Source organism: Eulemur rufifrons, chromosome 5 (genome assembly GCF_041146395.1).
Source record: "Eulemur rufifrons isolate Redbay chromosome 5, OSU_ERuf_1, whole genome shotgun sequence".
In the NCBI taxonomy this organism is placed as follows: domain Eukaryota; kingdom Metazoa; phylum Chordata; class Mammalia; order Primates; family Lemuridae; genus Eulemur; species Eulemur rufifrons.
The window spans coordinates 16,171,452-16,182,846 of record NC_090987.1 but is presented as its reverse complement, the minus strand read 5'-3'; the positions used below and the strand labels follow the sequence as shown (position 1 = coordinate 16,182,846).

The 11,395-nt window shown below is 42.8% G+C and overlaps 1 pseudogene; it reads left to right on the top strand.

Moving 5' to 3' along the window:
- The first annotated feature begins 4,809 nt into the window (after positions 1 to 4,809).
- Positions 4,810 to 7,903, top strand: LOC138383162 (large ribosomal subunit protein eL30-like; annotated as a pseudogene).
- Positions 7,904 to 11,395: the final 3,492 nt, after the last annotated feature.

Here is an 11,395-nt window from a genome sequence, read left to right as displayed (position 1 = left end):
TCGGGGGGGGGGCTGACAAATGTCTGTCCTGTTAACTCTTGTCTTCCCAGCATCTAGCAGAGTTCCTAGCCCACAGTAGGTATCTAATAGGTATTTGGTGAATTAATAAATAAGTGAATGAATAAACGATATTTTCCCTTCTCAAATCTATGTCATCAACCTGAACTGAGGGTTGGGGATATAACAGCTGCAGTCTGGATACCTTATTCTTATTCTCAAAAAATGGCCAAGCTGGACTTCTGGGGCTGAGTGGCTAGACCTGCTTTCCAACGGCGGGGGAAGCAGGTACCATCCATTTGAGATAGCTCATCATTTCTCACCTCGTGTCATGCCAGCACTCGGCAGTTTGTTGTCCCAGTGTTAATGTAGTCCTGAAGTGATGGGAGAATGTAGGTGCAGGAAAGTCCAGATGGAAGGTGGTTTAGAGTAGGTCCCCTGGACTAAAATTCAATAACTAAAATCCAAGCCATCAGGCCAATGGTAGGTGACACCATCCAGCTTGTTACAAAGACTTCAGATTGAGTTTGGGAGCTACTTGCAGGAATTTGGAGCCCAACGCTGCATCACCCTGGGAGAACATTTTCAGATGCTGGGAGCTTTCCTTATTCCAAGGGCATGTTTGTAAAATATACCATCCAACCCCCTACTCTCTCATACGTGGGGACATCTAACTCTGAATAATATAACATAAGCTCTTTCTCCCTAGTAGATACACACTGAGATCTTCTGTGGTAAATTCATTTTCTGAAGGGATATGTCATTGCATAGTTTCTTCCTCAATTTGAGGGGCCAAGTCTGTCAATTGTCTCTTAGACTTTAGAAGAGAGTAGCCTAATATGAACACTTAATTTTTTAATGCTAATCAAAATCCAAAAGCATCATGAATTGTATGGTGGAGGGGAACCTCGGGCAGCCCAGAAGATGAAGGGAGTGTCTACTCCATCTCTTGTGCCTACTGAAGTGTCTTTTTAATATATGTACCACCAGGGGAGTGGACAGAGGTTATCAGGCAAGCTCCTCCAGGGAAGATGATTTAGTAAAACTGGAACCTCAGAGAATCTAGGTAGGGCCAAAAGCCAGAAACTGTCACTCTGCATCGTAACCCACGTGTCCAGTGGGAAATGTAGCTTGAGAGAGACCTACACAAAAGTCCTCCAGCGTTTCTGTAGTTTCTTGGGATCATTTACTTTAACAAGCTCCTCCTTGACTGCACCCCCTACTTTTGTTTGTTCAACCTTTCATTTATTGACTTTAAATTAAAAATAAACTTTACAAAACATAACACAATAGAGATCCAGTGGCTAAGTGATCACGCAGCACCTGCCCTAAAGAATAAAACAATTAAAATCCAATCAGTCTTGATAGCGTTTTGTACCGTGATGTGAGACTTCCTGGCGCTTTGACCCCTCTCCTTCCGGCATCCTGTTCAGGGACAGAAATGACACCACAAAGGTTTCCTGTGCCTGTCCTCTTCCCTTCTGACCCCTCACCACATCCTCTCTCCATCTATTTGGGGAGCAATGATTTGGTTCCTCTGGAATTCCTCCCAGTTCATATATTTGATGACACTTGTTGCTAATTTGGGAGGCCCACAATGCTGGCCGAAACCCGGGCTGAGCTCATGCCAGCGCTAGCCTCCCACTCCACTCGCATACTGGCAAAACGGGAAATGCGATATCCCAGCTATTCTTGATCATAATTTATTGTGGGGTCCCTTCTCACTGAAGTCATCTTGACTATCTTGGATATCTCAAACAAATTAACTCCTTAAACTCTTTCAGGTATTTTGCCAATGCCTGCATAGTTTGAAAACATTTTCTTGAGGTGTCAGAAATCAGTGTCCTTTGGGACAAATGTGGGGAGGGTCCTTTGGACAGAGCGTGAAGTCAAGAACACCACATCTGGCACAGAGAGGCTACCATCTTGCTGTTTGCTCTGGTGCCGTCAGAGCCTTCCTCTGCCTCCCTGGGAAGCTCATGTCTGGAGAATTAATATTTCAGCTCATTGCATAATGGCCAACAGCCATGCTTAATGCTGTGGTCTGCAGAGCACTTGGCACATTGTTGCCAGTCAGAAGACATGAAATACAAGTCATAACCATACTACCATAGAATACTAATTAGAAGAAGATGGGGCCTTCTTTCCCGCGATTTAGCAGCTGATGGAGTTGGGAGGCCAGGCCAGGTACAGAAGTGAGGCTCCAGGCTGAGCCATCGAAGTGCTGCTGCTGTCTGCATGTCTGCCCTTCATCAGGAGCCTTGGTCCCGAGCCCTGTGCATCCTGTTCACTGGCCAGCCAGCCCCTGTGGACACCCGTCACTGCCTCCCTGCAGCTCCAGACACGCAACTGGAATTTACTCCCAAGCAGCAAACATTGGGCTCACATTCTTGTCTTCTTCCTTTTTAAAGCAAAATCTTCCCTTTTTCCCCCCTCTAATAAGAGACCCTACTAACTTACTTTCTTTGAACCTACACCTGAACACAATCACCTAACCTCCCAGAAACCAGGAATTCATTATTGGCCCTGTCCAAAGCCACAGGTCTGGAGCCTAGAAATGCTAGACATGGTTTGCAAAGTGCCTGGTTCAGAGAAGGCATTCAAAGGGTGGCTTTCTGGAGGATGGACAGGAGAAGGAGGAGAGGGGAGGGAGGAGGAAAAGACAGGAGGGAGGAGAAACATCTTCCAACATTCTAAACCCCAGAGACATTCAAGTGTTAAACCTTGAGTCATTTCAAACCTTTCAAAGTGACCTAAATCTAAAAGAAAACAATAATTTCACCACCTACTTCCTTGTTATGTGCCTTTGTGACCATCAAAGATATGGAGAGGCTGAAAAGAATAGAATAAGGGCAGCAGCAACAATAGCAGTACCTAACAGTTACTGAGAACTTCTTAAAAGTCACTTTGTAAACATTTGACATGCGCAGACTCATTGAATTTTTAAAGCAACACTGAGATTGTAGTATAATATATAACACTGTTATCCCTATTTGATAGATGAGGAGGCAGCAGTTAGATTAGTAACAGGTAAGAAGTTGGAGGGGGTGGTGCTGAATTAGATCCCACATCGGCTTAGGGATTTCTTAATAGACCTTCTCTGAAGGTTCCGTGACCCTTTTTCCTGATTCCAAGTCCCCTCTGCCTTTCAGCCAGCAGAATGTGAAGAAGGTGGGGCTTGGTGTCCCCTTTTGCTGCTGTCCTAACTTTGACGCTTTATGCTTTGATAACACTAAATCTTCCTCACAACTGTGAGTCGGCTGAGATCTCCTGGTATCTGTCTGGGCGACCCATCTCCCTAATCCCAGCAGTCTCCTGAAGCAACAGCCACGTTCCTTCCCTTTATCGCCTCCTCATCTTCCGTGGGGGGTGACAACAATCCCTTCTCTTTCAGCGGGGTGCCATCAAGGCTTTTCTGAGTTGCTGCCATGGAGACAAAGCACAGGTACTGTTTCCATTTGCCACCAATTGCTATTAAAAGACAGGCACGGAATGTGAGCCCAAGATGTTCAGTGAATCAACCTGGAACTTACCCCTTTTTGAAAATTCTAATAGAGGGTAATTCATGCAAGTTTGTTGGCAAGCCATCTGCCTCAGGGACCAAGCACAGGTTAGATAATTAAACTCAACCTGTTCCTGCATGGCTGTCTGACTTACCATTTACCTTGTTTCAGACGACTCGCCTCCAAAAACCCACTCTGCAAACTGGTTAACTCATTGTTCCCCCAAAACACCTGTCTTGCCTTCTTATTTTGACTCACGCCATTCCATCCACCTGGAATGCCCTCACTTTCCTCTCCCTTTCCAAATCCCTCTCGTTTGCTGCACAATATGTTCCCCAATCACCTCGTTCACAATGATCAGTCTCCCTCTCCTGAATTCCAATAGGAATGAATTCTATATAATTCAGCTGGTAATTAATCATATGCCACCTTATGATATTCCTTCTATTGTTACCTTGAACTGTTATTTAAATCTTTCATTTTAACATAACTGTTTCCATATGTTTGTCTTGTTTCCATAATTGCAGTTAAGATCTTCAAAGGCAAGAGAAATATAATTGTATCCCTTTCAGTAGCTAGTATGGGGCTGATTTTTCTCTTTATTCCTTTTTGGCCAATCGAACAATCAAAATTATAAAACTTCATCCAATTACTTTGGAAATAAGAGGTTGTATTTACTGATAAGTGTGTGCGAGTGATTGGAGAATGTGAGTTATCTTTTAACCCAGAGAGTTGAGGAATCAGTAGGGATGGGAAGAAGTTTTAGAAGGAATCCACTAGCCAGATCTCTTTCAGGAAGCTTTCATTCTGCTCCCATCCTTCCCAATGAGAACACGTTACTCTAAGAAAATGCCTGCATACCTCTCCCCTTGTCTTTCTTTTCTTTCCCCACCCCCACCACCTTGCTTTATCTCTTCTCTCTTCCTCTCATCCTGAGCCCTCCTCAAAACACAGCCCAATGCTTTCACTATGGCTGCGACATCTTCCTCTGCTGCTCAAGGCTGGAGAGTTTGAACCCTCATTGCACAGAGAAATTGTAAAATTTGTTGAATTTAGTATATGCTGTAGACAGCCTCTACCAAGAAACCCTAGTATTCACACCTCTGTGGCATCTCCTCCCTTGAGTGGGCTGGAACTAGTGGCATGTTTTTAATAAGTAGCATATAATGAAAGAGATGTGACACATCCTAGGTTAGGTTACAAAAAAATTTTGGTTTCTGTCTTGCTTGCCTTCCTTGCCCCCTTTTTCTGAGCTTTTCCTCTGGGGGAAGCCCGCTCATATGTTGTGAACAGCCCTAGGGAGAGGCCCATGTGGCAAGACCTGATGTTTCGAGAGCCTGCAGTCTACCAGGTCTACCATGTGAGTGAGCTTGCAAGCAGTTCTCCCCCAGCGAGCTCTCGCAGGCCCAGCCAACACCTTAGTGACAATCCTGATCCAAGGACTAAGAGATAAGAGCTAAGCCACTAAGATTCCTGACTCACACTAACTCTGACATTATAAACATTTACTGTCTTAAGCCACCAAGTTTTTAAGAGTAATTTGTCATGCAGAAATAGATAACTAATACAGTATTTAATTATGGTTAACCATTCAGAAAATGGCCAGGATCATCTGAATGCCGCTGATTATATTTATAACACTTTCCTTCTGTGAGCATGAAAAATATAGATGGCTCATTTCAGATACAATAATTGAGTCCATACTGAGTGGTTGTTTCCATTGCTCCATTTCTTATTGTCTGTGTTTGATCACAGAGACACTGGCTGATGTTTAGCAATAGATCGTGAGCTGGGCAAAGCTTTCACAGCCAGATAAATAAGTGGTACAATTAAGAAGTACCAAATGAGTCACTTTACCTGCTGTAGTTCTCAACGGATGATCAGGAGAAGACTGATATCTTCAGTGGCTTAGTCTCCAAAGTTCAGCAAAATCCTAGTAAGTACTCAGGAAAGAACTAAGCTATTATTTCACTATTTGAGATTCTATCTTCCCTACTCAGAATGAATCTCACTTGTTTAATGGAGGAACTGGGGTTAGCAAACCACAGCCCACAGGCCAAATCCATACCACTGCCTGTTTTTGTAAATAAGGTTTTATTAGGATACAGCCACGCCCATTTGTTTAGATAAGTCTATGGCTGCTTTTGCTACAAGGACAAAGTTGAGTAGTTGTGACAGAGTCAGTGAAATCAACAGAGGATGAAATGCTTATCTTCTGGCCCTTTACAGAAAAAACAGGTTGACCCCTGCTCTAAGGCAGTGAATTTGCACACTGTATTCGAAGGAGCACTGTTTCTAGGGGATGTTGATAAAGGGTACCTGGGAAAACAATGGGTTCTGTGGTCAAATGTTTGGGAAATACTGGGTCAAACAAAGTTAGACAAGTTGCTTTGCTATAGAACTTCTCTGAGCCCTCAATAAATCTCCAAGAGGAAGACATGGAATGCTGCATTTTTCAGTTTTTTGACCACGAAGCTTTTTGTTTCAGAGAGACTAGTGTCCAGCTCACTGGGAAACGCTATGCTAATGCTATGACAGCAGCAGGTTTCAAAGCATTAACTTTGCAAAATATGGAGTAGGCAGAAGTATCACCATTTTTTGACTTTTAAAAGCACCCACAGCAATTTGAAAATACACACGGAAATAGCTTGACTAATGAGACCAATAGGCAGGCAACATTTGGAAAGTCAGATAAATACAAATTTAAAGTTGATTGTTAATAGCAGGCTCGGTGTTTGTAGAGCCAGCTATCCTCAAAAAGAATCTTAAAGTTTGAAGGACAATGACCTGATATTCTACATCGGTCGCTCTCAAACTTTGTCCTGTGGAGCCCCTATATTTCATTAGGGCATGAAATAGATGCCTTAGGGTCTATAGCTGAGAATAAAGGAGGATCTAGGTTTTAGCAGCCAATTTGGGGATAAAATGGATTCTACTACTACAAAGATGGTTGAAATTTATTAATGTAGTCCAAATCTTTGTTCTAGAAATGAGGAACAAATTTCTAGAGGTCCAAAGAGATCATGGTCACAGGTGGTCAACCACAGACCCACGGCCAGAGTTCAGATGTATACTATGACTATCTTTTCCCTTACATCATACTATCCTGCTTGTGGCCTGTGGGGCACATTTTTTGGATGACTTGCTAGGATTAGGAGCCAAGCCCATAAGCCTGGGCTGCTACCTTACTCACAAACTCAGTCTGAGTCAGCATAGGATGGGGAAAAGAACACCAGGAAGAGTTTAGTGAGTTCAAATGAAGACATAAATTACAAAGGATGACACCGATATAATAGGCTGTAGAGTGAGATGTTTCCTACTGTCCCAGAACCATGGTCAAAGTCCAAAGGTGAGCTTGAAATTGTTGGTGATAAAAACCTCCCCATCAGGATTTGCTGAGACCGTATTTCTGAACTGTTCCCAATAAAATTAAGAGGAGAACTAACTTGGGGATGGGAGGTTGGGAACCAGCCTTTGGTGAAATCCATGTTAGTAAAGAAAGTCTTCTCCTTCATTTCTTTGTAGTTGTGGATGGTGCCTCTCTCTCTCCACAAAACCAAGTAAGGTAGTCTCCAGGAGAATCATGAATAAATGCTGAAGGTGACTCTAAGAAAGGCAGACAGGCTGGAAACATGCTGAGCTGCAGAGGTCAAGGTCTTTTCGGGTGCAGCCCCAGGAGTAGGGCATTGAGAAAGCATACTAGCAAGTGAGGAATATGGCATGTGATCCTTTTCTTTTCCTGATGCCTGCAAAGGTGAGAGGAAAGAAGGGTGCATACTTGATGCATGTCACCTGGAGTCTTTTGGGAGGTGCATACCTGAGTGTAGACAATAGTGTCCATGATTCACGTAGAGAAACGAGTCTCTGCCGGGGTGTGCGGATCTGAGCCCGCTGGGGTGACAGCATGCCCACTGGCATTTGGAGGGCCCCCAACGGAACCTGAGGGCCCATCTCCATGACTTGGGGCCCTCGACTTCTGAGGTTTGATTAACGGGCTCAGCTTCAGAAAGCTGGATCCGGTTTTGAGGTAGTTGCAAAAGAGGCCTCAGGTCCATGTTTAGTATTTGTTTTGCAGAAAAATTCGCTGGAGTCGATCAACTCTAGGTTCCAGCTCATTAAGGAGAGTGGAAGCTATGTTCTGGGGTACAAGCAGACTCCGAAGATGGTCAGACAAGGCAAAGCAAGATTGGTCATCCTCACCAACAACGGCCCAGCCTTGAGGAAATCTGAAAATAGAGTACTGCACCATGTTGGCCATAATCGGTATCCATCACGACCGTGGCAATAATGTTGAATTGGGCACAGGGTACAGAAAATACTACAGAGTATGTACACTGGCTATTACTGATCTAGGTGATTTTGACAGCATTAGAAGTATGCCAGAACAGATTGGTGGAAAGTAAACCATGCAAAATTTTTCTGTAATAAAACTTGCCGGTGCTTGTTTAAAAGAGAGACAGAGAGAATAGTGTTTGCTGCAGGGATTCCTGAAGACAGTTGTTCTAGGTTTGTCACCTAAGTCAGCAGGGCTTGTCATGCCATATGACTGAAAATGAGATATGAACAGCCCCATCTCATCTCAAGTCTGTGTGGACCTGGGAAATACAGAAGAGAACTCCGATAGTTCCCATAGCTCCATGTGAAGAAACATGGAATTTTATAGAATTAGGGCCATAGAACCACTCAGGATAGCCACTGGACCAAGCAACAGATGGGAGGAGTTGGAGACATTCATCATTGCTCAAGGCCAAGCTACAACTGCCCTGTGGGGTGGAGGTGGGAGTTCCCCGTGATAGAGGGGGCTGGGATGAAGCTGAATGCTGTCCCTCAAACACATATACCTACACACCACCTCTATGGAGGCTGACACGTGAACTGAGAATGCCAACAGCAGAAAGAACCAGCCTACAGGAGAACTCAACCAGGACATCTTCCTACCACCGCACGCTCCAGTCCACCTGCACCTCCTCTGCGGACCATGCCATGCTGGGCTGGGCCAGCGCAGGATCCAGGAGGCATCTGAAGTCTACAGAAAGGAGCTCAAAGAGAGGAGGAAAGAGGAAAGAACATGAAGAGCAGACCTGTTAACCTTCAACAAGCCACTGGAGTCACAGGCTGGAAGAGTCAACACTCAGGGGAGAGGACACAAGCTTTGAATTTGATTTGAGACTGAAGTATCAAAATAAATGCAACTGAGTCTTAAATAACAAAATGAACTAGTCTAATAACTGAAAGTGACAGGAAAGTTACAGGAGCTGGCCAAGTTTCTGTTAAGGGAGTTACTTCCCAGCAGGAAAGGTGGGTCAACATATCCTACTTGAAGAGGCTGTTATTGGATTAAGTATAAAACTGTTTCATTTTTATACCCATAACATGTTGAGACTCTCTAATAAATTTGTTACATAAGGTAAACTCTTTGGACAGAATTTTAATGTTTTCATATTTCTAATGCTTTTCTTCCAAGGGATTCTGAAGGCAACATGCCAATATTTTCCCCATTCTGCAAATTAGCACACAGAGAGAGTGGTGTTGGTTATCAAAGGGACTCAATCTATCTACAGCCTTCTGTCTTCTACTCACATCATGTGGCGGCTAACTCCCCCTCAGACCCAAATGTGATCCGTTTTTAATTGGGAACAGATCTTTTCAATTCTTAAGCCCAAAACAAATTAAAAAGTAGAAGGAGGAGGAGGGGAAGGAAAAGAAAAAGTTTTGCTTTTCCCCTAATTTAAGAATCTGTGATTTCTCACTGGTTTTATCAGTACCAAGATTTTTTTGTTTTGTTTTGTTTTGTTTTGTAGGTGTTTTTTTTAAATGATTCTTTTCTTTTCTCTTTTTTTTTTTTTCACAGTTCTCTATTCAAGACTAAATTTATCTGTTTTAAAAAATCCATCTGGCTTTTGTGTTATGGAAACCCACACAAGCCTGCACCAACCGTTCTAGAAGCAACAAGGAGTTATCAAATGGAACAAGTTTCAGATGAAGGGACAGCAAGTTAATTAAGGGCTGAGTTTCTTAATAAGGAATAAAGCACAGTGGAGAGTTGAATGATGCCAAAGCACATGAAAGTTTCAAAGACTAAAACAGTTTGTGAGGGGGGAAAAAAAAGAATGACTTGGACAATTTTTCAGGTCCTACCCCCAAAATAAATACATCTATTCTCACTTGTCTCAACAGACAAATGTAAATATCACTCAAATAATCCCAAACTAACATTAACATGAGAATGAAATATAAATAATTCTGAACATACAGACCAAATATAAAACATACCAAAATATAAGTGTAATAAAACTAGAAATAACCACATTACACTGATTGTTAAGAAATTGTAACTGGTTTTCTTCAGAAACTTCATTCTTCTGCCTCAGTCATACTTAGATTTCCCTCTTATATAGCATTCCTGACAAAGTTTAATTTTCTTTTAACCAATGGACGAATACTGTCCAATAGAGTGAAACCTTTCTGCAAGGTTTTCAATTATGCCTCAGATGTTTTTAGGGAGATGCTTTACCCCACTGTACCTCAGTTCTGTCCTCAGAACAAGAAAGCTGTTGATAACCACAGCGAATCCTGCATGCCTCTAGGAAATGAACTAAGAATCCATTTGTGAAATGTTTCCTTCAATTTTATAAAGAAATGGCATGTTATAATTGCATGATATGGCAAAGCACAACCAGGGTGTGGTTATGCTGGAACATTTCTTTGGCGAAACTAAAGATAAACAAGCCACTTTTTCTGAAAGTAGATTTCCTTGGGGGAAAATCAGATTGTTGCAAATTATAGACATGGAGAGAAGACAAAGAGATGGATGAAGAATTCTGAGGAGGGCATGGACCAGAGAAGCTCAAAAAGCTCCGTTAACCATCCTGTTAAAATATAACCCACAACATGTTACCCCATAGCATTCTTCACAGCCATCTGCTTCTGCCATCATCTTTGATTCCCACAAACAGATTTCAAAAGTTGAATCTGGCCCTCAGTGAGTTTAGGAACATTCAGCCGCATTTTCTGGATGGGATCAGCAAATCCACCAACTCTCTATTCCTGCCTCCAGAAACAATCTACCCTTTCATTCTTTGCAAGCAAAGGCATAACACAGTTGTGTAATTCCTTGTAGCTTTCACGTCCTCCACGGGGCCTGGCAGAGAACTTGAGCACAGTCTGCACGCCCATCCTTTCCCCTCCATCTCCACTCCCAGCCCCGGCCCAGACCTACCAGCGCCATGTCATCTTTCTGCAGCTAGATTACTGCAACAGCCTCCTACCAGATTCCTGTCCTCCACTCTGGATCCCCTCTAATCTCATCCCTCAGCCAGAGTGAACTTTGTCAAAAGAAAATCAGAGTATGCACTCCCCTGCTTAAAAAACTCCAACAGTTTTACCTTGCACTCTGGAAAAAACAAATCCAACTCCATAGAATTGCTGCTGAGACTCTATATGTCAATTAGCTACTGCTGCATAACAAACCACCCCAAAACTCAGTGGCATAAAACAACATTCATTTAGTTTTCACGTATGTGTGGGTTTTGCTGATATTGGCTGGACGTGGCAGGGCTCCCACACGTATCTGCAGGTTGGCTGGGGTTCTGCTTCACATCGCTCCCATTCTCCTACATACGACCATGTGCTAATTAGTAAACCATTCTATTAGTGAGGAATTTTTTTTTTTTTTATTTGCAGCCGAGCATGATCTGGGAATGGATTTACCCATTAGGCAGAGCAGGCACAGTGACTAGAGCCTACAACACTTTCAGGAGTGCATGTAATTGCTTTAATTTTAATTTATTTTAAAATCAGGAAAAAAACCTGTGAATATAATAATGATGATGAATATATCATAATAAATGCACTAATACATTTATCTTTATACCAGTGCAATTATAAAATACAAT